Genomic DNA, 24669 nt, shown 5'->3' on the forward strand with positions numbered 1-24669 from the left:
TAGCTGGCTGCCAGGCAAGAGGTAAAACTGGACCAGCCCTGCTAAGTCACTCCACGTAAGAATTTGGGTTTTATATCCTAGGGCGATTAGGTTATTTGAAATAATTACAGCTGGTAGGGGCTCTCCAGAAAATTCTGAGCTTTCGCTGTGGAGTACATGTGACTGTCTCTGATGGGTGCCTTAAACGTAGCTCCATCAGTTTAGTGACACCAGATCCACCCCATGTTCCTCCGTAGAGTTTCTCAGAACTAAGTAAATTTCTTCAGAAGAACTAAGAAAAGAGAGGAAGAGGCGTGCCACTGGAAAAAAGAAAAGTAAAAAATGTTCTTAACAGATTCAGTTAGATTCCCAGATCCTCCCCAGCATCCTCCGGTTTGGTGGCTGAGAATTGCTTGGTGGTGTGGCCAGACTCTCCACATGGACTTTGGAACTGAAATCAGAATTTTACTATTATATATAAATTTTGATTTACAATAAAAGGTACTGGTAGGAGAGGAAATGTGTGTGTGCGTATGTATGAAAGGGCAGAGGGTCTGTGAGATACTCAAATCTTAATGTTAGTAGGAAGTCAATAGGTAATGTTTACATTTGGCAAATAAAAAATAGCATATAAGGTATCATTTATAAATATGGTAATAAATACATACCAACAGTGACAGCTATAACAACTAAAGCATTTTCCTCGACTTGATGACAGGCCTGGAGGAGGGATCTGCTACTCTTTATGCTAAGTCTTGCATGACCATTTGACTTTTAAAATCATGTGCATGCTTAACAAGAGAGACAGAAGCATATCTTAAAATCTTTACAGTGAGTACTTTGAGGTGAAGAGATCATTTTATTCAATTATGGTTGTATATTTTCTAAGTATGTCTTATTTTTGTAATTATAAAACAATTAATATAAGTTTATATTATTAAATATTTTAAACAAATAAAGATATAACAAGACCATATATGCCTGGTACATATATGGGCACATATATGCACATGTACACATGTATATATACACAGATTTATCTTTCATACACAAATACTTTAGTTTTTCTCTCTCTCATGTGTTTGAATGTTCATTAAAACAATTTAAAGCTTGGGCATATTTGTCCAAAGAACTTCATTTTCTTTGCACACTTTCTCCTGACACTCAAGATCCATGCAGAGGGGAAGAGCATCAGAAGCAAGCACCTCTCCTGGGGGAGATGCCCGTCCCTCACTCTGGCTGAACTCACAGCTGCACTAGCAGCAGCCAATTGTGAATCCTATCCTCCCCCCGCCCCCTTTCACCTCACTAAGATGTGAACTGCAAAGTCTCCTTGATGCCTTTTACTGCCTCCAGCGGTCGCCAACCTTTCAGACCTCATGGACCACCAGGGGTCCTCGGACCACCGGTTGGCAACCGCTGGAGTCCATGGGTCAGGGGGAACAACTGGAAATCAAAACCTTTGAAATGAGTCCCTTTAACAGTCCAATTCAGAGGCTCTTAGAACAAGTTAGATAGGTAGATAGATGGCAGATGATAGATAGATAAATGATAGATGATAGATGATAGGTAGGTAGATAGATAGATAGATAGATAGATAGATAGATAGATAGATAGAGGTAGAGCTATAGATATGCCCCCTTTGTCTGAGAACTGACCCCATATGTGTTTCCCACTGTTCTGGGAGAAGAGAGAACACTCATGCCTTGGCCTCTCCTTCCCAAGTATGTCTCTGGCTGTTCGTAAGAGAGATTGATCATTTACTAAGGTGATGGGCATCCACTCCAGAGGTGGGGGAGGGGGACATGAATTGTTTGGAGTTGGTTTCAGCATTCATCACTTCCCAAGCAAGTCACTCCTCATTCTGGGGCAGAAGAGGCACTATGAGCAGAATGTGGTGTTAACACCCATCATGGGATGGGTTGTCTGGATCAGGACCAGCCGTACAAAGATGTCTTCCAGCTATGTTCAGAACAGTGCATGTGGGTGGCAGGGAGGCAGTTGCTGGTTTTGTAGACCACTGAAAGCTTGAGATAGGTCACTCTAGCATGGTGGTTCAGAGGATCTCCTCTGGGCTGCCGCTGAATGAGTCCCAGCACTCACCTTCTGTACCTGAACAATCTCCGTTTTTAAAAGTCCAATTTCCGAATTTGCAAAATTTGCCTAATGGAATTGTTTCGGGACTGAATGTGCAAATGTCCCTGAAGTGCATCAAAGCTGCCTGACATGTCAAAACTATGCAACAGGTGTTTGTTATTCTTTATTATCTTTTATCTAAATCTATTGAGTTGTCCTCTCATGTGCACAAGTTCTGCATGCAGGTCTGAGAGGGAGGCAGCCCAGCTATTACCAACTCCATTTTACAGACAAGGAGACCAGGGTTCATACAAGTAAGTGAGTTGCCTGGCTTTGCACACAGTGAAGACAGAACTTTGCCCCAGAGCTTCCCCATCTCCTGTCACACCCTTTCCTGAGCCTGAAGAAGCACCTGCACTCCAACTCCATACATCACGATGTTGTTATCAAAATCTCGTGCTAGTCTTTAGTGAAATTAAAATCACTGAGGATCACTGCACTGACTAGGGGGTGGGCTGCTGACAAGACTGAGTGCTGGATTATGGTCCAAAGGCAGGCAAACAGGAGCTGGGCCCAACTCTGACCATGTAGCCCTGGGCAAGTGATTTACCCTCTCTGGGCCTTGGGCTCCTAATCTGTAAATCAAGGGGGTTAGACTAGAAGTCCCCAGCCAATCAGCTTGAAATGTATGGTTCTTTAACCTAATTTTCTTCTTTAAACAACTTGGTCTTGGAAGGACAGATTGCCCAGAAAAGATACATCATCAAACCCAGACTGCTCTTACAGCCTGGGAGTACTGAGCTATGCACCAAATAGGCTCACTGGTTATCCAAGGAAAGCACCAGAGGCCATAATTCAGAAAGCCAAATCTCAACAGCCAGATGGCATCTCTCTCTAAGCCTGGAGAGTTTTCCCATTCACCCTCAGAGGATCTGAAAGAGACTTAGGAATCAATCCAGTCCTCTCATTTCACAGATCAGAGAACAGAGACCACAGGAAGTTCAATGCCTCACCCAAAGATGACACAGAGAATTAGCAACAGAGATGCGACTCGAACCCAGGGTTCCAGGCTCCTCGCCCACGTGCTTTGTGCCATGGCGTGCTTTCTTCTCCAGGTTTAGCAAATCCACATCAATGGTTCAGATGTCTCCGCGCCAGGAGACAAGCCGTGTAGGGATCAAAGCATATCTGCGAAGCTAATGACAGTCTAATTCACTATTGGCAGAAACGTGGGAGATTTGGGGAGAAAATTGCAACAGACTGTTACAGACCGCTCCGCAGCACATTGTTGAAAAGAAAAAACACCTCTTAGATCACAAAGCATCCCTGGGAGGGGGAGCCAACAACCCCAGCTCACTTCGCGTTCAGTTCCTTAGGATAGTTGGTGGGTCCAAACACACATCTGCTTCCAGGCTGGAGAAATGATCGCCAGGGCTCCACTGGACGCATAATAAATTTATTTTTTTCAAAAGCAGAGTGAAGAGCTTAACTGGATAAACTACAAAATCAAGTGAGCATGATGCAATCAAACCCTTCATGTTCCAAAAAACAGCCACGGTCCCTGACATCTAGATAGCTATCTTTCCAGACTTCTCCCCGCCTTGCCAGCTGTCATCCGAGTTTAAACTCACTTCTTGCAAAAAGAACACAGCAGTATTCTTACTTCGTTGACTGAGCAAGTTTTTACTGACCACTTTCTAGATGCCAGGGACTATGCTAAATCACCTCAGGGGCTAATTCTATTAGCTAGGAGCTAGTTAACTCATTCTAGTTTCGGACTAATTATCAAGTCCACTCGAAAGAGCGACTGGCCAAGTTTAAACAGAATCCAGGTGTAGTGTTCAACAAACAGCCCAAGCCCCAAACCAAAGCTCCTTCCCCTTTGTGGTTACAACACTTTATTCTCAAGGATCCTTAAAGACCACATGATATATTTTTTAAAAACATTATAATCTTCTGTATAAGTTACATTAACAATATAAATGTATAAGGTATATATGCACATACACATATATATTGTATGAATCAATTAAAATTGCAATTTCAGGTACTTGACTCATTTAACTCCTATTATGAAAATTTCAAATACACACCAAAGAAGACAGAATTGTATAATGAAACTCCATGTACCTATCATCCAGATTCAACAGTTATCCACATTTTTTCTGTGTTGTATCTTCTATTCTTAATTTTAAAAATTTTTAATGATGCGTTTCTAAATGATGCCCTAATCTAGGATAACTATACATTTCCATTGGCCCGGGACAGTCACAGAATAGTTCTATGTATCAACTAATGCCTACTAATAAACTTTAGAGCCTATTTCATTTTCAAAAGTGACCTGGTTTGGATGATAAGTTCTGTGGTCACCTTACCTATAGGCAACATTGCTAGTTTGAGGCACTTAAGAAAGTATTTGTATCTTATACAATTGCTTTTTACAAATAGTATAAGCTTGGGAACTACAATTCACAGACTTCCTTGCTAAATGCCACCACTGGAAGAACTTGACATAGACTTGGAGGGCAGAAGAGCGAGAAAATCCTTATTCCCCAGCTGCGGCAGGCACATGGGCATTGCAAGGTGGCAGGTGGCAGATGCGGACGTCTGCCTATGGTTTTCAGAGCCATATAGGTGGCAGCTCCCTGCAATTCCTAAACTTTCTGAATTCCTTGAAGGTGGCCATTCCTCTGTTCCTGACTTCATTTTTATGTAGGCCACCAATTCACTGCATGAGGCCTCTTCCTTCTTGAAATACCTACAGTGGATTCCATTTTCCTGATGAAACACTGACTGAAGCTGTTGAAGAATGAACCCCCACCTCTCGAGTTCACACAGGCTCTGAGTGCTGCCTCCAGGAGCTCATTAGCACACAAGACCCCCCCCCCCATGTTCTGCCACCATCCCCTCCTTCACCCCAACCTCAGCCCCTTCAGCCATATCAACAACTGAGAGCTTGCCAGAAAGCACGCTGGTTTTCATTTCCACATCTTCTCGTGCTCACCCATAATTTCTTCTTCCCCTTAACCCACTGTCCTTGGCTAACTTCAACTTCTTGTACAAAAAGCTGGGTCCTTCCTTCTCAAGAACATTCTCTGACCCCTCACCCAGCTGGTTGTGTGTCCCTCCTCTGTGCTCCTGCAGCAATCCAGTATCTCACGGTGAATTTATGTTCTTAAGTGTACGCTTCCATCCACTCACAAATGTAAGTTTTAAATATGCATTCTGTCCTCCTGGAGTACAGAAACCTTGTTCTATACCCCCAGTGCCTAACAGAGTTTGATGCATATTAGGCACTCATAAAATACTTGGGAAATAAACAAATGAATGAATAGTTCCTCACCAGATTCAACAGCTTGAAGACAATGAATTCTGCATCTAGAAGAAACAAGTTCATCTCAGTGGGTCTAAAGAGCCCATGCCTAGAGCTCTTCAGACCCGCATTGCCCAATATGTAGTGTCCACTACCCGCTGTGGCTATTTTAAATTCCGTTTCTCAATCACACTGGCCACATTTCAAGGGCTCAGAACGCATGCATGGCTAATGGCTACCGTATTGGAGAGCACAGATATAGGACATTTCCACCATTACAGAAAGTTCAATCAGACAGTGCTGGTCTCTATTGTGGAACAGAATAACCATCGTAAGAGGCGGAGCTAGTAAAAGTCTTCTCATCGGGATGCACTTGGAGATGACACATCCTTACAGGCAGACTCAGGGACAAAATGGCCAGCCAGAATGCTCAGAGATAAGCAAGCACTAGAGGTGGGGCTGTAGCAAGAGGATGAGCCTTCCAATGGGGGCTGACATTTATTGGCAGTTAATGCATAGAAGCCACAGCCATAAGAACTTTACACATACCTTGTTTAAGAAAATAACTTTATGAATAACTACAAATTCACTATACCTTACCTACAATTCCAAAATCTGAAAAGCCCTAAAAACTACCTAGTTTTGGAATAAATTTGCCACAAACTTACTGGGTAATAAAATCTGATTTGAATTTTAATGGATGTAAGCCTATCCCTAATCTTTATTTAGTACAAGTGTTCATCTATTTTACTTATAATGGATTACTAATAGGCTATAAAATGTTAATAAAAATATTAATAGGTTATAGGATACCATCAGATTTTACCCTTGCTGGGGAGGGGGTGGGGATAATGTAAAATAGGGTATATGTACTAGTTTACTTTTCTAAGATATGAAAGCATTTGAATTCTAAATTACAGCTAGCCCCAAGGGTTTCAGATAAGCAATTATGGACCTGTATTTTTGTTTTAGATTTTATAAAACTTGAAGCAGTTCAAGTACTTGCCCCAAATCACACAGACATAAATGGGAAGCAGAGGCTGAACTCATACAATCTCTGCCCAAAGCCAACCTCCTAACCACTAGTTACTATTGCCTGCCCCAACTGTTGTTGAAATACACAGCGAATTCATACGGTTAGCCTCTGCTACACATATACAGCAGAGGCCACGCCACACAACTTGCAATGAGAGTAAAACTGCATGTTCCAGAGAGTTCCTCAGGACCCTAACCAGCCCCATAGCTGCACTCCCACTTGACTACATTGGAATCACAGTGGCTTAATATACATGGAGGAATATCTATTCAGTATCTGGAGTATTTCAAAGGAAACTGGATCTTGATATCGAGTTCTCCAATAAATTACAGTCATTAACATGTTCGGGACCCAGCTATTTAATTCAAAATACCTCAGGGCAGGGGGTCCTCAACAAGAGAGGAACAATGGAAACATTCGCCATCAAGAAGCTCAGCTTCTTTCATCACAGCGAGAGCCGGGACTCTCTCCTGCTAAGAGAGGCCCACACAGTTTCCTCTTCACAAGCCTGCTGAGAAAGAGGAAACCCTGGGGACCCGGAGGCCTGGCCGCCAGCTTCCAGAGGGCCGCCTCTGGGGCCACATCAAACCACTGGCACGGAGTCAGCAGCCACACCAGTGCCCTGGCTCCCGGGCAGAGCGACGGGAGGGGCATCCAGGCATCCTCCTGTTTTGTTAAGAACTCATCCCAGAGCAGAGGAAGAGCACCAGTCCCTTTAGCACTATTTTGCAGCCTGGATAACTATCTGGAATTGTTTCCTTAGTGAATGGGGTTGAGGAGCAGTTCTTCTTAGGGATCGTTGGTTAAGATTTAGCACAGGAGACTGCGGTAAAGTGTCATCTGTAAGCGTCAGTGGATTCCCCTTCTCTTTGATGGGGAGTCAGAAGCTGTTTCAGTGAGCTTATGACATGCTGTCTGAAACACTCACTTAGGCAAGTTTGTTTCCAAATTCTCAGACAGTGAGGCTCTGAGACAAAATGGGGAGGAAAAAGCCATTGTTAGGAGGTTTAACACATAGATCTGGGTGAGGCTGGTCAGGCGGGAACTAGCCTTTCTCACTCCTTCTATTTTAGGCTCCTAACGCTGAGCATAGAGTAGCCTGGTGCACCCTGACACTGTTCCCTGGAAAGACATTCGAGAAGGCTATTCGTCCACACTTGTTTTAGAACAAAGATCTGCTCTTGTGGCCCGAACAAGGAGCAAAGCTGCCTGATCCCCGCTCAAGCAGAGATTAGCACCATACGCCCAGGTAAAGTGCTGCTGCCTCCCTCCATCTGGAATGTTCTTTATGTTCTTTACCCCCAAAAGCACAGTGAAAACTCACAAATCACTCATGTACATGCCCTTGAGTCCTTCATGGAGGGAAATGACTTCAAAAGATTAGATCAGTTGATCATTCAGGAAGCCATTAGTTCCAGATGAACACAAATGCTCCATTCCCCACAGAAAGTTCAGGCACGGCGTGCAGATATCGCCATGATTAACTCCAGGGAGAGGGGCTACATTCCTCACCTGGAAGGACAGTCCTCTGAGGGTCCCCAGAACTCAGTCCTGCATGATTCTGTGGGTCACCGCTGTTGGTGACTGTACCCGGGTCAGGCGAAGGAACAGCCTCAGGACAGAAACCCAACGTCCCTGGGGTAACTCCTGCCCGACCGGGGGTGTTATTCCAGTCAAGGCAGATTTAACAAAGACTGAAAGAAACATACTTGCAGCCAATAAGCAGTCTCTCTTCTGTATACAGAAAGTCTGAGCCCCTGCTCCATGCTAAGATCACAAAAGAGACCTGAGAAGAGACTTAGAGGGTGTATCTTCTAAGTCTCTGGCCTAAAGAGCTCCTCACCATCTTTTCTGGTAACACTACAGGCCAAGAGCTGAAAGCAAAGGTTTGGAAACATGCAGCCCAGAATCCTCACTATTACAGTTTCAAATGCACGTAGAATGTGCCGGGAGGGAGGAGTCGGAATCTGCTGAGGAATAATGGCAAATCTTTTAAGGCCTCTGGGTCTCAAGGTTCTCATCATACACAAGTTCTGTTTGATTAAGAGCATGAACTCTGGAGCCAAAATTATCAGGCTCCAATCTTGACCTTACCACTTATTTTGTGACCTTGGACTTAGAAAAGCACCTGGCTCAGAGTTACTGCTATATACAGATTGCTATTATTGTTATGGGTAAACTGAGAATTAAAACATTGGCCCTTCCTAGAGTACAGGGTAGTAATAAGGGGCAAACAAGATAAGACTTTTTAAAAAAACATTTTAAAAGTGTAGAAAAAAATACTAAATAAGCAAATTTCCTATGATTTTTTCAACGAATGTGGTATTTCATTGATTCTAACGCATTTTTTTTACCATGTTAATATTTCTGAAATTGGATGCAACTTACAATTGATGGGGTGACATAATTAATTTGCCATTTTTATTTCTAGTGATACATAAAATTATGTCATAATTAATATCTTTCATTCAATGATAATGATTTTATTTATTCTCCAGATGCCTTCTTTTTTATTTCAAGCTAATTTGGTCTAAGAGTACAGTACAGAAACCACCACAGGGGTGGTGGAGGTGGGCGGGACTTGATAAAATGACCAAAAAAAATCTCATCTACAGAAAAATACATGAAAGAGAGCCAGGACATTTATGAAGAGTAGTCCTGAAATACAGCCAGGTATGAATTATGGGATAAAAAACAGCACTTCAAGCCCACAGGGGGGAAAATGAACTTATGGATTAATAAATTGGCTGAAGACAAAAAGACTTAAAGGAGGAGAGAAGACGTAGAGTTGAAGACCTTCCTTACTCCTCACAGCAAAATAAATTCCAAATGTACTTAAATGTGAAAATAAAGCCATAAATTATTTCAACATCAAAAACTTCTTACATACCCACTATGGACAAAGTACTGTAGAGGACAAAGCCAAGTCCCACCTCTCATGACACCTTCCAATGGGTCTAGAATGAGAACTGCTATGAAAACAAAGAAAGGCACAGGAGATATAGAATGGCAGGCATTTGCTATTTTACTTATAAGCCCTTCCTTTGGTATATAAAGGCACTAGGAGGGACATTTTTTTAAATAACCTTGGAGTATAACAGACATTCCTACATATCACAAAAATGCATAGGCACTACAAAGAAAAGCATTAACTAATTTAATTTTATTTAGAATTTAAATTTCTGAATAGGAAAAAGTCTATAGATAAATGGCACCTCGGGGTGGGGGAGGGGGTCTGGATGCAACATTTAGGACAAAGGGCAGATTTTCTTATAAGTGTGCATTCGTTTCACAGTTTCCAAAATGCAGTTTAAGAAAGGAGAAACTGCATTCCAGCTCTGCTACCGAGCAGTTTTGTGACCCTGGATAAGTCGCCGGGACCCTGCGGCAGGAACCCTGCTTCTGTTGCCGGAGAGAGCTGGACTAGCTCCTGCGTGGGTCCCTCCAACCCCGCCACTGTGCAGCCGTCTGCAAGGAGAGCACAGGAAAAAGGCGCGTGGGACGAAACTGAGATTTCATAGACGACACGGGGGAGATGCAAAGTCAGCTTCCTTGGCTTGAATTCCTAAACAATTGCACTACAGAAATATCAAGTGAGACTTCTCGTTTATAACGTGAACATTTTTAAAGAACCCTTCTGGGTGAAAAGTAACACAGAATCACATTATTAGCCAGTTCACAACCAACAAATTGTCAAAGGTAGCCCTCCTCTTAGGGAGAGAAATAAAGGGTCATTCAGGGGCTACCTTCCCCTAGAGTGAAAATTAAATTCCAGTAAATCTGGGAGGAGGGCGGCATGTCCACTGAGTGAACCCAACACCTACCAAACCACAGAGGAAGCGAGAGCAGCGGGGGTTTCCTGCAGAGCGGTGGGGGGATGAGGTCCCGGTAGGATTGCTGTGCACAGCCCTGCCCGCCTTCCCGCGGAGCCTGCTGCACGGCCCCGGTGCCTCGGGGGCCTGCGTGCGGATGTGGATGGGCCCCACCTGACTCCTCAGATTTCCACCATCGCCAGTGCTCCGCTTAACCCAGACTGAGGCACTTCTCACTCCCAAGCTGATCTGCAAACCTCAGACTGTGGAAAAACCTCTCTTCCCGCCGCCCCCAGCCTCTCCAACCCGTGACGTGGGTTCCCACCGCCCTGGGGGCTCCCTAAGGCCGCGTCCCCAACTCAGTGGCCCCGCGGTTCCAGAACAGTGGCACGGCAATAAAACACAGCGGTCTGTGACTCAGGTTTCATTCGGCTTCTGAGGAAATCTTTGGCCTTGGACAGTTAGAAAAGGAAACAGAGCAAAGAAAGAAAACAGCAGCTCATTAGACCTGAAGCAGAGCATGGAGCCGAGCCACACTTGCAAAGTTGCTGAGGGCCCTCGGGAAGCCCGCGGGCTCTAGGAGAAGGAGCGCTTCTCTGGATGTTGTCAGCGGCGTGGAGGGGAAGGGCTAGCTGTCTAAGAAAGCAGGACAGCATGGAAGTCTTCTAAGGGTGTGAGCCCCTTACCTGACCACGTGCCAACCCCGTGGACTGCCTGGCCCGCCTGAGGCTGCTTGACAATCCCAGCTGGCCTTCCCCTTCCTCCAAGAGCTTCTTCCTTGAAAGGAGGTAGGCTTTGGGGAAATTGCTTTCAAACAGATACGCATTTAGGGTGTCTTCCTCACCAGGGGTCACACTCCCTGCTCTGGTGTACATTGTCCTATCCCAAGGGGTTCAAGGGTATCCAGATGTGCCCAGAAGGAGCGGGTCTGCGGAGACCTTCTGAGAGTTGGCAGAGAAGCCCCTGAAAGGAGTGAGGTTCCTGTTTTCCAAGCTGGGGCTTAGAGCAAGAGGAGTCCCCCAGCTTCCGTGGGGATCTTATTCAAAGGCAGACCCTGTACCCTGGCCTGGTAGCTCTGGTGGTTGGAGCATCATCCTGAGAGACCAAGGTTGCAGGTTTGATCCCCGGTCAGGTCCCATACAAGAATCCACCAATGAATGCATAGAAGGTGGAACAACAAGATCGATGTCTTTCTCTCTCCCTTCCTCCCTCTCTCTAAAATCAACAAATAAACTTTTTTTTTTTTTTTAATGCAGACGCTGGTTCTGCAGGTCTGAGTGGGTGAGATTCTGCATTTCTTACAAGTTTCTGGGCAGCCAGGCCCTGGCTCATGGAAGGGGAGATGGCACCTCCAGTTGGTCACCCCAGCCCCGGCTCTGGTGGGCGAGGGGCGTGGCTTCTGGAGATGGCCAGCACTGTCAGAGGGTCCTCAGAGAGGAAACAGTCAGCCCCCTGCCTTTTCCCAGCTCAATCCCCTGGGGAGATTTTTCTTTTTTTAATAAACCCAGTGGTTAACAACTAGCTTGTTAGTTGAGGGCCTGAGGGACGCAGAGGGAGGCTTATGCTCTCCTGCTCAGTTCATTAACTAGAGTAACAACCAATTTCAAGGTGATTATTGCTATTATAAGCTCTGATCAATTTTTTTAAACATGTTCCTAGGTTTGGAAGCTAAAGCGGGCATATTAGAGCAAGGAGAGCAGCTGTGTTGAGAATTAGTCATATCCCTAGATTAATATCTGATCTCTCCATCAAAGCGAACACAGGACACATTTAGTTAGGGTTCTAATTGTACCTCCAATAAACCTCCACCACAGTGAAATATGAGCACCCATAATTTTTAGTTTCAGCTTCCTATACATAATCCATCTGACTGGATGGTCTCGAGCAAAGGCAGTTAAAGCAATTTGTTTCACTTATATAAAGGAATAAATCAGTGCTTAATTATGTGAGGTTTATTATTAACAGTGCTGGCAATCTGACCATATGCCATGACTTCATCTTTTCACATCAAGAAAAAATATGAGAATAGACCGATTGCTTTTATGATGCCTTTCCCCACTCCAGAGCGGCGCCCGGGGAGGAAGGTGGCACGCAATGTGACCCAATGAGTGAAGCAAGGGGACGGGGCGCTCGCTGCTCTGAGCGCCAGCAGCAGGCCTGGGGTGCATGCAGAATGGTCAGGGAACAGTTGCCATCCAGCAGGGGCCGGGACACTTCACACCATCCTAAGTACCACTTCCCATCATGAGAACAAGCCCATCAAATCTTTTTCTACAGGATCTCAGTGCCTTTTCTAAACCAGCATCCAATCACCAGCATGCGACAAAGGACAGAGCCAGATTTGGTGTCCGAGATGTGGGCCCAAATCCCTGCTCTAGCTCTTACTCACTGTGAGTTGAGTAAGTGATCTAACCCCTCTTGACTTCCAATTCCCTTAGCTGAAGAATTGGGATATTGATGCCCTAAGGCAGTGGTCGGCAAACTGCGGCTCGTGAGCCACATGCGGCTCTTTGGCCCCTTGAGTTTTTAGCAAAGGCCAGCTTAGGAATACCCTAATTAAGTTAATAACAATGTACCTACCTATATAGTTTAAGTTTTAAAAATTTAGCTCTCAAAAAAAATTTCAATCGTTGTACTGTTGATATTTGGCTCTGTTGACTAATGAGTTTGCCGACCACTGCCCTAGGGTCACAGGAGGATGAGACAGAATAGACAGATAACACCTGGCCCATATTAAGTGCACAGTAAAAGGTGGCTCTCACTATGGGAATCCCTGTGCTCGGCAGAAATTGCAGACCTGAGCTTAATCATGTCCACATCCCGTTATCCTTGGTGAACTGATGACACCAGTGGCAGTATTTCAAGTTGTGCTTTTACTCTCTTGCCTTTGATGTCTATTCCCAGCATCCAGGGCCAATTTCCACTCCTCTTTAGATCGCTGTGTGTCCCAAAGCAAATGAGGGAACCTCTCTGAGATCCATTTATACAAGTCCTTTTTCTTGCCTGCATCGCACAGAAGGCTGGGAGGCTCTGAATTTATAGAGAAAGGGTGTTAAAGCCTTTGGGACCAGAACTGGGAGCGGGAAGGCTTGCTCAGGAAATGCCTCACACAGGCTTCTGGAACTCCTGCTGTGGCTGATGGATGGTTGCCCAGTCAGTGCTAATAGGTAGACCGACACTTCACAGCTCTTCCTTAGTCCAAGAATCCAGTTGCAGCTCCCTGGCTAAAATACGCCCTTGCAGGTCAGAGTGGCCAATGGTTTGCTGTGGCTATTATTAAAGGGGCTTTCCAGAAAGCCCTCTTGGGGGAGGGATACACAGCAGGCATGTCCTCCTTTTGCCCTTGATTCCCTACCTAGGCATGGGAGTGATGATGACTAGAACTCCAGCAGTCATACTGGACCATGATGCAGCTCTGGGGACAGAGCCACATGCAAGGATGGAGGAACAGGAAGATGGAAAGAAGTGGGACACTATAATGCCATGGAGTTGTCGTATTAGCCTGGACTGCTTGTCTCTGGACTTTTAGTACATGAGAGGAAAAAAACCCTCATAACTTATATAAACTACTGTTATTTCTGACCTATGTTACTAATGGCCAAATGAAGTTCAGTTTTGCATTTTTACACACACCCCAACAGACTTTCACCCTGGAAGAACAGAGCTCCAGATTTGTGCTAAAAATGCCAAGGGCTGAGCTTGCTCTAACACCAAGTTATTAATAAACCTATGAGCATGCTTCTCATAGATGGCTGAAAATGTGGATGTTCCTTCCAAAGAGAAGCATTTATTTAACTTCATAATACTGTGGACTTGTAAGCAATACCAAAGACACACCTTCCTCAGGGTCCCTAGCTTAATTGGGTCCACGTTCTGAAGCTTATGAAGTCACCAGTGCTAAATAGCTCTGCTTTTCATCCCTCACCATGGCAGCCTTAAACTTTTTACTAGACACTGCAGCAAAATAAAATGTTCTTGAAAACATTAAAGGTTGATGAACTGGTTTGGATTTTCTCCAAACCTCTAGACTTTCTCTCCTCCCCACAGATCTAAAACAAAGTCCAGTCACTTTGAAATGAAGGTATTTGATTTGGGGCCACTGCACATTGATTTATCTCGCAGGAGGTGCTTGCATTCTTCAAACCAAAGCAAAGATCTTCCATCTCACTCTACCGCCCCTTTGGTGTGGTGCACTGGTTCTTGGCTGCCAAGTTGAATATACTGTCCCATTTCTTGCTCCCATGAACAGGCCACTAAGACGGCCTGACTTGAGAAAATAACCATTCAGCACTAGAGAAATATGTAAGTCAAAGGAAATCCAAATCCAGCTAGTTTCCCTCACCATATCATACATAAGGTAACTAAAATAGAGAGAAAAAACAGACGGAATCCATCTGAACTTTAATGAGGCATTCAATCCCAGTCCACACAACATTTCCATGTTGTCTTAACTTCACTTATCTTACAGTGCTGATAAAACATGGATAGACCGACACTTAACAGGTAGAAATTCATTGTTTGACAACCTTCAAGACGGATCACAGGCTGGTCTCCTGGGACCTGGTATTATCTTACATCTTACATAATAAAAAGGTAATATGTAAATTACCATCACTCCGCTACGCCCATGATTGGGCCAGCGGGAGACACAGGGGGCAGGACTCGGGGTGGCTGGGGTGGTGATTGGGCCGGCAGGACGCTAAGCTCGCATTGCCAGTGGCAACGCGAGCTCAGCGTCTGCGCCATGGCTGTGCTGCAGCACAGACGGGCCTCTGGGGCAGCGAGCCGGCGTTTTGGAGGTTTGGAGGCGGCGCGGGTGGGCGGGCGGCGCGGCTCCCGGGGGAGGAGTCTGGCGGCAGTTGGGCCGCAGGAGCACGCAGCGGTGTCCCGGTGTCCAGGTGTCCGCAGAGGACGCGGGTTTCCACGAAGGCAGAGGGGGCGGTGGCGGCCCCAGCCTTCTTGTGTGGGAGGCGAAGGCAAGACCCCGGCCTGGGCTCTGGCCGCAGGAGGACCACGCCCCCACCCTGCCTCGCCCTAGGGGCCCAGGGACTTCGGAGCTGCTGGCCACACCGGGTCCCGACCAGCAGACAGACAGCCTACATGTGCATGATTAAATCATGCACTGGGCCTCTAGTTTAAAATATCTTCCTATCTAATAAAGACAGAATATGCTAATTGACTGCCCCACCCTCAAAGATGGAGGCACCAACAGCCAATAAGGAGGGAATATGCTAATTGACTGTCACGCGCTCAAAGATGGCAGCCCCCACAGCCACAAGATGGTGGCGACGCCAGTCTCCTCAGCTTCGCTGGGGTGGCAGGCATGCAGCAAGACCGGGCCAACCCCCACGCGGACCTGGCCGCTCCATGCACCTGCCTCCCGAGTTCCCCAGTTCCCTCAGCCCCCCAGCCACCCAGGGCTGCCTGAGGCTCAGGTAACCAGGGCTGGCTGAGGCTTGCACTGCCGGCAGTGGCAGCAGCAGAGGTGTGATGGGGGCGTCGCCTTCCCCTGATCACTGGTTTGCCTCCCTTCCCTGAGGGATCTCAGACTGTGAGAGGGGGCAGGCCAGGCTGAGGGACCCCCATCCAGTGCATGAATTTTCATGCACTGGGCCTCTAGTCATTAAATAATAAAAAGAATAACTGTAATTTTTTTACACGGGTAGATGCAAGAGTTGAGTGGAATTGTTCATGTCTGAAAAAAATAGAGGTAAAATTTAAAATGTCTCTATTTGATTAGAGAAAATGGTTCATTTGAACACAGATTGACACATAACAGACAAAAGCACAAAGGAATCCAAACACAATATAAAGGCCATTCTAAGTACCACTGCCAGGAAAACACCGTTGAAGAGAGAGGCAAAGGATACCAGTAGCTGCTCTGAATTCTCCAATGACAAATGAACTGTGTTAAATGAACTCTAGCAGCTGGCTAGAAATCTTTTCCCCAACTAAGTTAACAGGTAAATATTCTGTTTGACATCTAGAGCACACCCCAAAAGCTCATGGCTCTGAATCTGGGGTTCAATGATCCAGAATTTCACTTCCTGGCTCTAGAAAACCAAATGGCGATTAGTGGGGCCAGTAGACCACTAGTACAGAGATCCCAGTCCTGCCTTCCACAGTCTCCAGCGGGGATTTAACGAGGCAAGAATTTGCACAGCAAAGTAGATTTCTTCTAAGCAGTTAATTAAACTCTTTTGAAAAAGTGATCATGAACAGAGCTGATACGTTCAACCCAAATTAGAGCATTAATTAATCAAAGCAATAAGCTTCAGTTCAAAAGTACAAAACAAAAAACTTACAATGCCTGCCTCCTCATATATATTCACATGCGCATGCACACACACTTTAGTTAATTACCCAACTCTAGTCTTACATTTCCTCTTAAATAGGGTGAAAAGGGACTTGGAACCTGAAAATATGAATGTGAGAGAAGCCAGATCTTAGTCCAATTTGCCCTGGAAGGTGTGGAGAGAACCTTATGACCTCTGCTTCCCTGGGTGAATTCATTTCCATCTTGTTGTCTAGTGGGGTTTTTTTTATTATCATTATTATGAGTTCAGTAAATTAATAGCTCCTGCCTTTATTTGGGAATCTCAAAGTACAATTTCTTCTATATTCATCTCTGTGCTCCTTACAACACACTAGATTTCCCCAAACTATAATAGTACGCTCAGAAATGACAGCAATATTTCAGATGATTTATTTTGTAGCACTTGATCCTTAGCCCTCCCACACACACAAACATACCAGGTCTTAACAAACTATATAGAAAATGGGCAAAATAGGAAGTCCATTTTTTAACACTATTTTGCTCTGGATTAAAAAATACATATGAAATATTTGAAAGTGATAAAAAAAAAGAAGAAATAATAATCTCCTTGATCAGAGAAATAGAACCTACTAGCATTTTAGTGTCTCTTTTTCCAGTCATTTTAGGAAAGGTATCTCATAGGTGATTTTTAGGAAAAAAAAAATGTGTACCATTTTATAGCCCACTTTTTCACCAGGGAATACAGATTGAACATTTTTTCATGACATTAAATATTTTTTCTACAAAGTTATTTTGAGTGACTGGAAAATATTCTATCAAATTTCTTACCATTCAGATGGAAGTAAAAATATTACCTTAACCCATCCTCTATTTTTTGTTGCTGTTGTTAATATTCACCCGAGGATAGTTTTCCATTGATTTTTTTTTTAGAGAGAGAGTGTGGAAGGGATGGGAAGAGACAAGAGTAACATCAATGTGAAAGAGACACATTGATTGGTTGCCTCCGCATGCATCCCCACCGGAGCCCAGGATGGAGCCTGCAACCCAGGCAATTACCCCTGACCGGAATCAAAGCCAGGACCCTTCAGTCCTCAGGCTGATGCTTATCCACTGAGTCAAACCAGCTTGTGTAACCCACGTTCTATTAGTGAGTATTCAGTTTATTTCTAATTTTTTGCTATTAGGGACACTGTTTCCATGCCTGTCTTTAGAGGCAAGTCATTGCTCACAGTCAGTATAATTTTTCTGAGACAAACTACTAAATGTAAAATCGTTGCAACCAAGGGTGTGAACAAATTTAAAGCATTGACACATGTTGCCCAAGTGCCCTATAGATATATCTACCAATTTCCTTCTTTCAAACCTATCTTTCTTTCATTTATTTTTATAAAGTCTTTCTCTGCCTCATATCATCATTTATTATATTCATCAACTTTTTCTCCCATCACATTTACTGGTTTGTGTTTAGCCTTTGTTTATAGCCTACATATTTAATCCATCTGAAATTTATTTTGCCCTCATGAGAGGAAAGTTCTTTCTGATCCACTCTAAATGGTTATTCACGAGTCCAGTTTACTCCACTGATTCACTATGCAGTCACTACTTTATTTATACAGCATTATATTTGGGCTATAATGTTAGAAATGATTAAAAGCATGGGTTTTGGAGTCAGGCCTGATTCAAATTCATTCCTCCTGCCCCTATGACCTCAGGCCCACCACCCAACCTATTGAAGCTTCAATTTTCTCACCTGCAAAGCACTTAGCAAAGGACCTTGCATGTATTAAGTGCTCAATAAATATCAAACATTAGCGACCTTTTCAATAAGATCTCAGAATGATCCTCCAAATTCTACATCGGCATTTGATTTGTTGTCACCCCAACATTGAAAAATAGTTTGGACAATTTCCTCAATAGCCTGAAGCTAGTGAGGCAACTTTCCTCACATCAACCATGCTGCACAGAACACAGTGACAGCTCGAGGGGAGCCAAAGTCACTGCATTTCTCCACTAAGCTCCTGGCCTCCCCTTCTCCTCCTGTCTGTCAGTATGAGCCACCACAGGCTGACAGCAGAACAAGAGGAATCCACAACCACAGATCAACACCTCAGCTCTCTCTGCTGCAAAACACAGTCTCTGCTCCAGCCTCCTCCCTACCTGGAGAAGACCACTTGTTTTATTCCGTGGCTTAAAGTATTTATTTTTCTTTAGGGAAGAACTAGTGTCACTACACTTGGAGACCTGGATAGTTTAGACTTCAAGAGAAAAGGGAAGTGAGGAAGAGAACTCTAGCAATATCGTAAGAGAGTTTTCAATGGTGTAATTAATTCAATAAACTGTCCCAATCTCAAATGATTTCTAAAGACAAAAATGATAATAATAATAACCTGGCAAAAAACCCAAGCAGTTAAATCTGAGGCATAAATCTTGGTTATGAACCTCCCTACCTCTCTCTTAAATCATTACACTCCACTCTAATATTTCCTCTGCACAGAGGTGAGAGGCAGCTTGATATATAGTGGAAAGAACCCAGTACTTGGAGTTAGACTTAGCTGGGTTTAAAGAATCCCAATTCCAATGATCAGTAGCTGTGTGAACCTGGGCAAAATAATGGGTTTGCTCATCTGTAATATGGAGACAAAGCTGCTGACCTCACAGAATTACAGTGCGGCTCAAATCCCCTAACATAGAAGATGCCCATGAATGGTAAGACTTGTTCCTATAATCATTGGCACTTTTGTGTACATATTATCTGCTCTATATTGTGTTAGTTAAGGTCCTAAGATTTGAGAGCTAGAGGGATATATGTAGATCCAATCATCTGACTCTTCATTCTGCACAGGAGGAATTGAGAACCATCACAGAGGTCAAAAGACATTTTTAAGACACACAGTCAGATAACCAGCAAACCCCATCACCTGTCTTCTAGCCTAGTTCAGTTCATTAATTTTGTGTCTACTATATGCCATATGATGGAGGAAGGTATGAAATAGAGAATAAGACAGAGTCTTTTCCCTTGATCAGCTCACATTCAATTTCCTCTCTGGGTATCCACTCTCCCCCATTACTTCATAAAATCCTCAACTAGAAAGACTGTCTGCCACCACCTTCTAGATGCCCATAGGAGCCAAAGTTCCATGGTGCATACAATAGGTACCAACACATTTTGGAAAGAACTGAGATACACCTTTATTTTCATGTCAGATCTGCTCTAGATGGATAAAACCATTTCCCCAAATAACGCAGTTCTCACACTACAACTTGTCTTATTCCCTAGGGCACGGTTCTCTCCTTAGCCTCAATCCAGCCCCACAGAGTAAGAGAATCAGAATCCAGGGCCCCCAGGCCTCTCATGGCACCATCTCTTCTCTGTCTCTCTGACAACCTAGAAAAATGCAGTGGAGAATGTGGGGCAGCCCACTCTCTGAATAACAGGCAAGAGCTGCTTGTGTGCATTCCCCATACTGGGTGCCAGCGGCATGAGGGCACTATAATTAAGCGCTTGACTTCATTATCTCTTCTTTCTGAGCCTTCTCGGTTCCATCACTTTTACCCATCAAGCCTCAGATTTCCTATTTAGGCCTTTGCTTACAATGTTTCCATGTCTGCTGCACTATCAACTAATGGCTGCAAAGAATTCTCTAGAAGCCAGCCAGGCTTTCCTGGCCAAGTACCCTGGGGTCCAAGTGGCTTCCTCATTTTGGCAGATGGTGCCCATGACTTCCCGAGTCTTCCAGTCGGCCTCAAGGCGATTGCAGGCCACTTCCAAATTGCTTACTCCCCGTGTGCATATTCCTATCTCCTTCCTCTGGCTAGAGTTGAGAGAGCCAGGGAGTGAGGTCTCTCTGCCTCTGAAGAGGATCTACCTCTGCACATAGCCATAATTTGATGCCTCTCTCTGGGATATATATAGGGAGTTATTGAGCCAAGAGTTTATTATCGAGCTTAGCATGAATATACAGTGAGGAGAGTTGAGCGCAAAACCAAATGTTCCAAGTGTTCCTAATTCCATGTGTTTTGAAGTGCCTGAAGCAGGAATTTTATGGAAGAGGGAGAAAGACTCTTCCCTGGTGGTAAATTAAGGCTACATCTCTTTAGCTTTGGATCACGACCAGGCCCTGAGCAGTCAACTAATCCCATTTTCTCTTTATTTTCTAATTGCATTCTTACCAACCGGGCTGAGCCTTGTTTTCATAGTAGAGGAAGCCTTGCTAAAAAGCTTCTCTGTTCTGAGGCTCCCTCCAAAACATGTCTTGGCTTCCCGGGGTAATGAACTCTTTTATAATGAACGCCTCGCTTTAATGCACGCTCTCTTTGGTTTCCAGGAACTGCCTTATAATTATTCGGCTCGGTATTGCATGTCAGAGGTTTGCTTCGCCTTTAATATTTTATGAAGAAATTCATATTTTGACAGTAAAAATATTTAACCCAGAGGACCTGAAACCCAGACTATTATTTTGTAAAGTAGCCATTGAGCTGCACACTTGTGCGCCCCCGGTTTCCCCAGTGCATACTCACACTCTTTGATACTCTCTGAGCAGACCCAACCACATGCTGTCCAGATGGAAACCTGGCTGTATCATTACATTATATTGAAATAACCCAATACCACCTGTTTCTGTTGGGGCTCCTGCCAACATTTTCCCATAAAACATTTATTTTGCTAATATTTTAGTTGGTCACCACAGAAGGACACTTGAAGTTAAAGATTTACCATGTGTTGCAGCCACTCAGAGCCAAGAGAGGCAAAAAATAAAAAATAAAAAGGCCTTCGAAACCAGGCAGTGGAGTTGGAGAAGAGCAAATGTCTATCTATTGTTTGCAAAGGTGGAGGCCTCACCTAGCATGATGCAATCACGGGCACGGGGATTTCAAAACAAGGATTTTTAAAATATATTTTATTGATTTTTCACAGAGAGGAAGGGAGAGGGATAGAGAGTTAGAAACATCGATGAGAGAGGAACATCGATCAGCTGCCTCCTGCACACCCCCTACTGGGGATGTGCCCGCAACCAAGGCACATGCCCTTGACTGGAATCAAACCTGGGACCCTTCAGTCCACAGGCCGACGCTCTATCCACTGAGCCAAACCGGTTAGGGCAAAACAAGGATTTTTTGGCAATCTTCACAGAATGAACTATTCTAGTGTCTTTGGTGCTCATCCTTGAATCATAAAAATATTTTCAGCTTTGTAAGGAGACTTTCCTGCTTCTTGGCAAATTTTCCCCCTCCAAAAATGTTGCATTTATGAGTACGTTCATAGAGATGAGAAATTAATTTATTTGACATATAGAAACACAGGCAAATACTATTTTCATTCCATCAAGAACAGGAATGTTCCTGAATATGATGTTCAAAGTCATTAGATGCCCTTCGAAGCAGAAGCAATGAACTTATCTTCAGGATCGAGCATCCAATTGGACCCCTTGGGAACCTTAACCAAGTTGTTCGATGTTTCGTTTCTCTTTATCTGTCCTCTGCCACTACATAATCACTTGTTATAAAATACAGAATTAAAGCTTAACTAACTCAAACATTGGGAAGCCATTGGAATCATTTGCCAAGGGTGTCACTTGGAACTGCTTGCACCTAGTTGAACCTTTAGAAGAAAGGCCTTTATAATCTACATCCTACGCCACGGTAGCTGAATCCAGCTTCCCAGCTAGCTTTAGCTCACACCAGCATTGTTATCTTAATTTTCTCCTGCACTCTGAACCCCCTCTGAAAAAAAATTAATGGAGTTTTGACTACAGATGCTTAACTTCTCTAATCTTTAGATCTCGTGGTGCCTGGAATCTCCATGAGATTTTCCCAGAATTCTGATTCACTGCAACGTGCTATTCTTTTCTATTATTGTAACTGGTGATTCAATTACAAAGGTTAACTGCATGGCCTTTGTCCCCTTTCCCCCCCCCCCATTTAATTAGGAGGCTGGCTCTCCCCCTGACCTCTTCTAGACTGACTAATCACTAAAAGCCAGAGGAAAGGAAAAGGATGGTGTTAGCCTGGAGCCCCACTCATGTAATGTGTCCATTTTTCAGCTCACGGAGTTCTTTCACACCACAATGCCCATTTTGCATTGTAAAAGTAATTTATATTTTAGATATTTGTTTTAAAAGTCAACTTGTAACCTGTAATGGCTATAGCTATAGATTAATAATCCCAAGTAAATCAATGTATCTCTCTTGACAGCCCCCATTCATGTTCACATATCCTCCCTGAAGACAGATTATCATATAATTAAGTGGTCCATTTTTCAGCATATATGGGCTGCACAAAAGACAGTGAAACAATGAATTTGGTGTGTGCTTTGGTTCAAAGTAGGAAATACTGAGTAATCACCTTTTTTATGAAAGCACTTGATCTTTAAATTGATACTTCTCCCCAACAGATTATAATTTTGTTCCAAGAAGTGCTGAATGCAGCACAGAAAACCTAAAGGTGGCCCGTCTGTTACTCGCTGTTATAGTTTATGTCCAACTGACAATATCAGCTGACTGCCATTGAGACGGCGGAAAGAATCACGTTTGATTTTCTGCCAACACCAGCCTTGATTTTTTTTTTTTTTTGCTTTTCCCAAGATCGTGAATCTAAGTTCTTAAGAGCAACATAAATTTACAAATATCACTTGTGACTCTGCATCATTCCACTTTCAGAGAATCTCAACCTTCTGGGTGGCATGAACCAGGACAGGTGGTAACTCAGCCTTAAATATTAAGTCTGCTCCCAAATCAGAAAAGTTTCCCTTGAGGAGAGATGCCACATTTAGCCAATAAAAATACAAGATGCCCAGCTAAATTTGAATTTCAGAGATATAAGTATGTCTGATATAGCAAACTGTTCACTGTCTATCTGAAATTCAAATTGAACTGGGCATCCAGGAGTCTATCTGACAACTCTATACCCAAGCACTCAGTCTCTGATTTTCCCTAGTTATCTCTTTTTTCTCCTTCCTCCAAAGGAACGCATCCAATCTGGACAGCTACAGCTACAAGCTTACGCAGGTCGCTGATGGCTGAAAACTAGGAGGGCTGAGAAGTCAACATCCATCATCCTTTCCGTTGTTTATTTGTATTCGGTGCTGATTGGACTGTTTCCCTCTTCATGATTAAACAGCTCTCTTAATCGTTGCCTCGATTCCTGGAATCCTTTATCAAGAGCAAGGACAAACTCTGTCCAGTCTGAACAAGGAAAAATGGGAAACTTATGCTAATATTTAAAAGCTTTTTGTTTACCCTGCCAGCATCTATCAGAGTGTGTGCATTGGGTGGATTAATCATGAGAAATGCTCAAGGAGATGCAATGGTTTCTGATGCCGTCAAATCAGTTCTTTTTGAGCACTGACAATGTGCCCTTTCTTCCCCCAAAGTGTCCTTCCTGTGCTTCAAGCTCAGGTCTAGACCCGGGGAGAAGACTGTAATTGTCATGGTAGGCAGAGGGCCTTGAGGCCAGAGGCTGCAGAGAGAAGACACCCCATTATCAGGCAGTCAACCTGGAACAGCATCCTGGCTCCATAACAGCAAAATCTCCCCCTCCATCATTGGCCATTCCCCCTCTTCCTTTCCAAGGCTGGGAAAGGAGATCTTCCCGGCTCTCCCCCTGTCGTCCCCTTCCCTCATGCCATAGAGGGCCACTTGAGACTGAATCTGAAATGATCGCTTCTCAGAGGAAAGCAAAGCTAAGAATCCACATTAAAACAGGAAACCAAGAGGGCAGATTGAAAACATGAATCTTTTCTTTATAGCACTATTGAATGGATGAGAATCAATAACAATTTTAAATGTTTCCATTTCACATTTAAAATGTTTTATATTTGTCTATTAGTTTAAAGTTAAAAGAGCATGTTCACTTACCTCATTTTATACTACAGGGATTTATTGTTCAAAAGAAACTTAAGAGCACTTTGATCAATCTCTAAAAGGCATGAAATGGTTTCCTTAGCCAAGTGGTTCTCAAAGTGTGGTCCTCAACCAGCAGCAGCAGCACCACCCCGGGTCTTGTCAGACATGTACTTTCTCAGGCCCTTTGAAGGGAGATATAAGATAAATAATTTTTCAGGTGATATGAGGACCTGCTGAATCAGAACCTCTGTTGGAACAAGACCCCCAAAGGGTTCCTATGCACCCTCTAGTTTGAGAACCACTTCCCAACCTACTAGAGACCTCCAGGGTAGCCC

The sequence above is a fragment of the Cnephaeus nilssonii genome (assembly GCF_951640355.1).
Source record: "Cnephaeus nilssonii genome assembly, chromosome: 15".
In the NCBI taxonomy this organism is placed as follows: Eukaryota; Metazoa; Chordata; class Mammalia; order Chiroptera; family Vespertilionidae; genus Cnephaeus; species Cnephaeus nilssonii.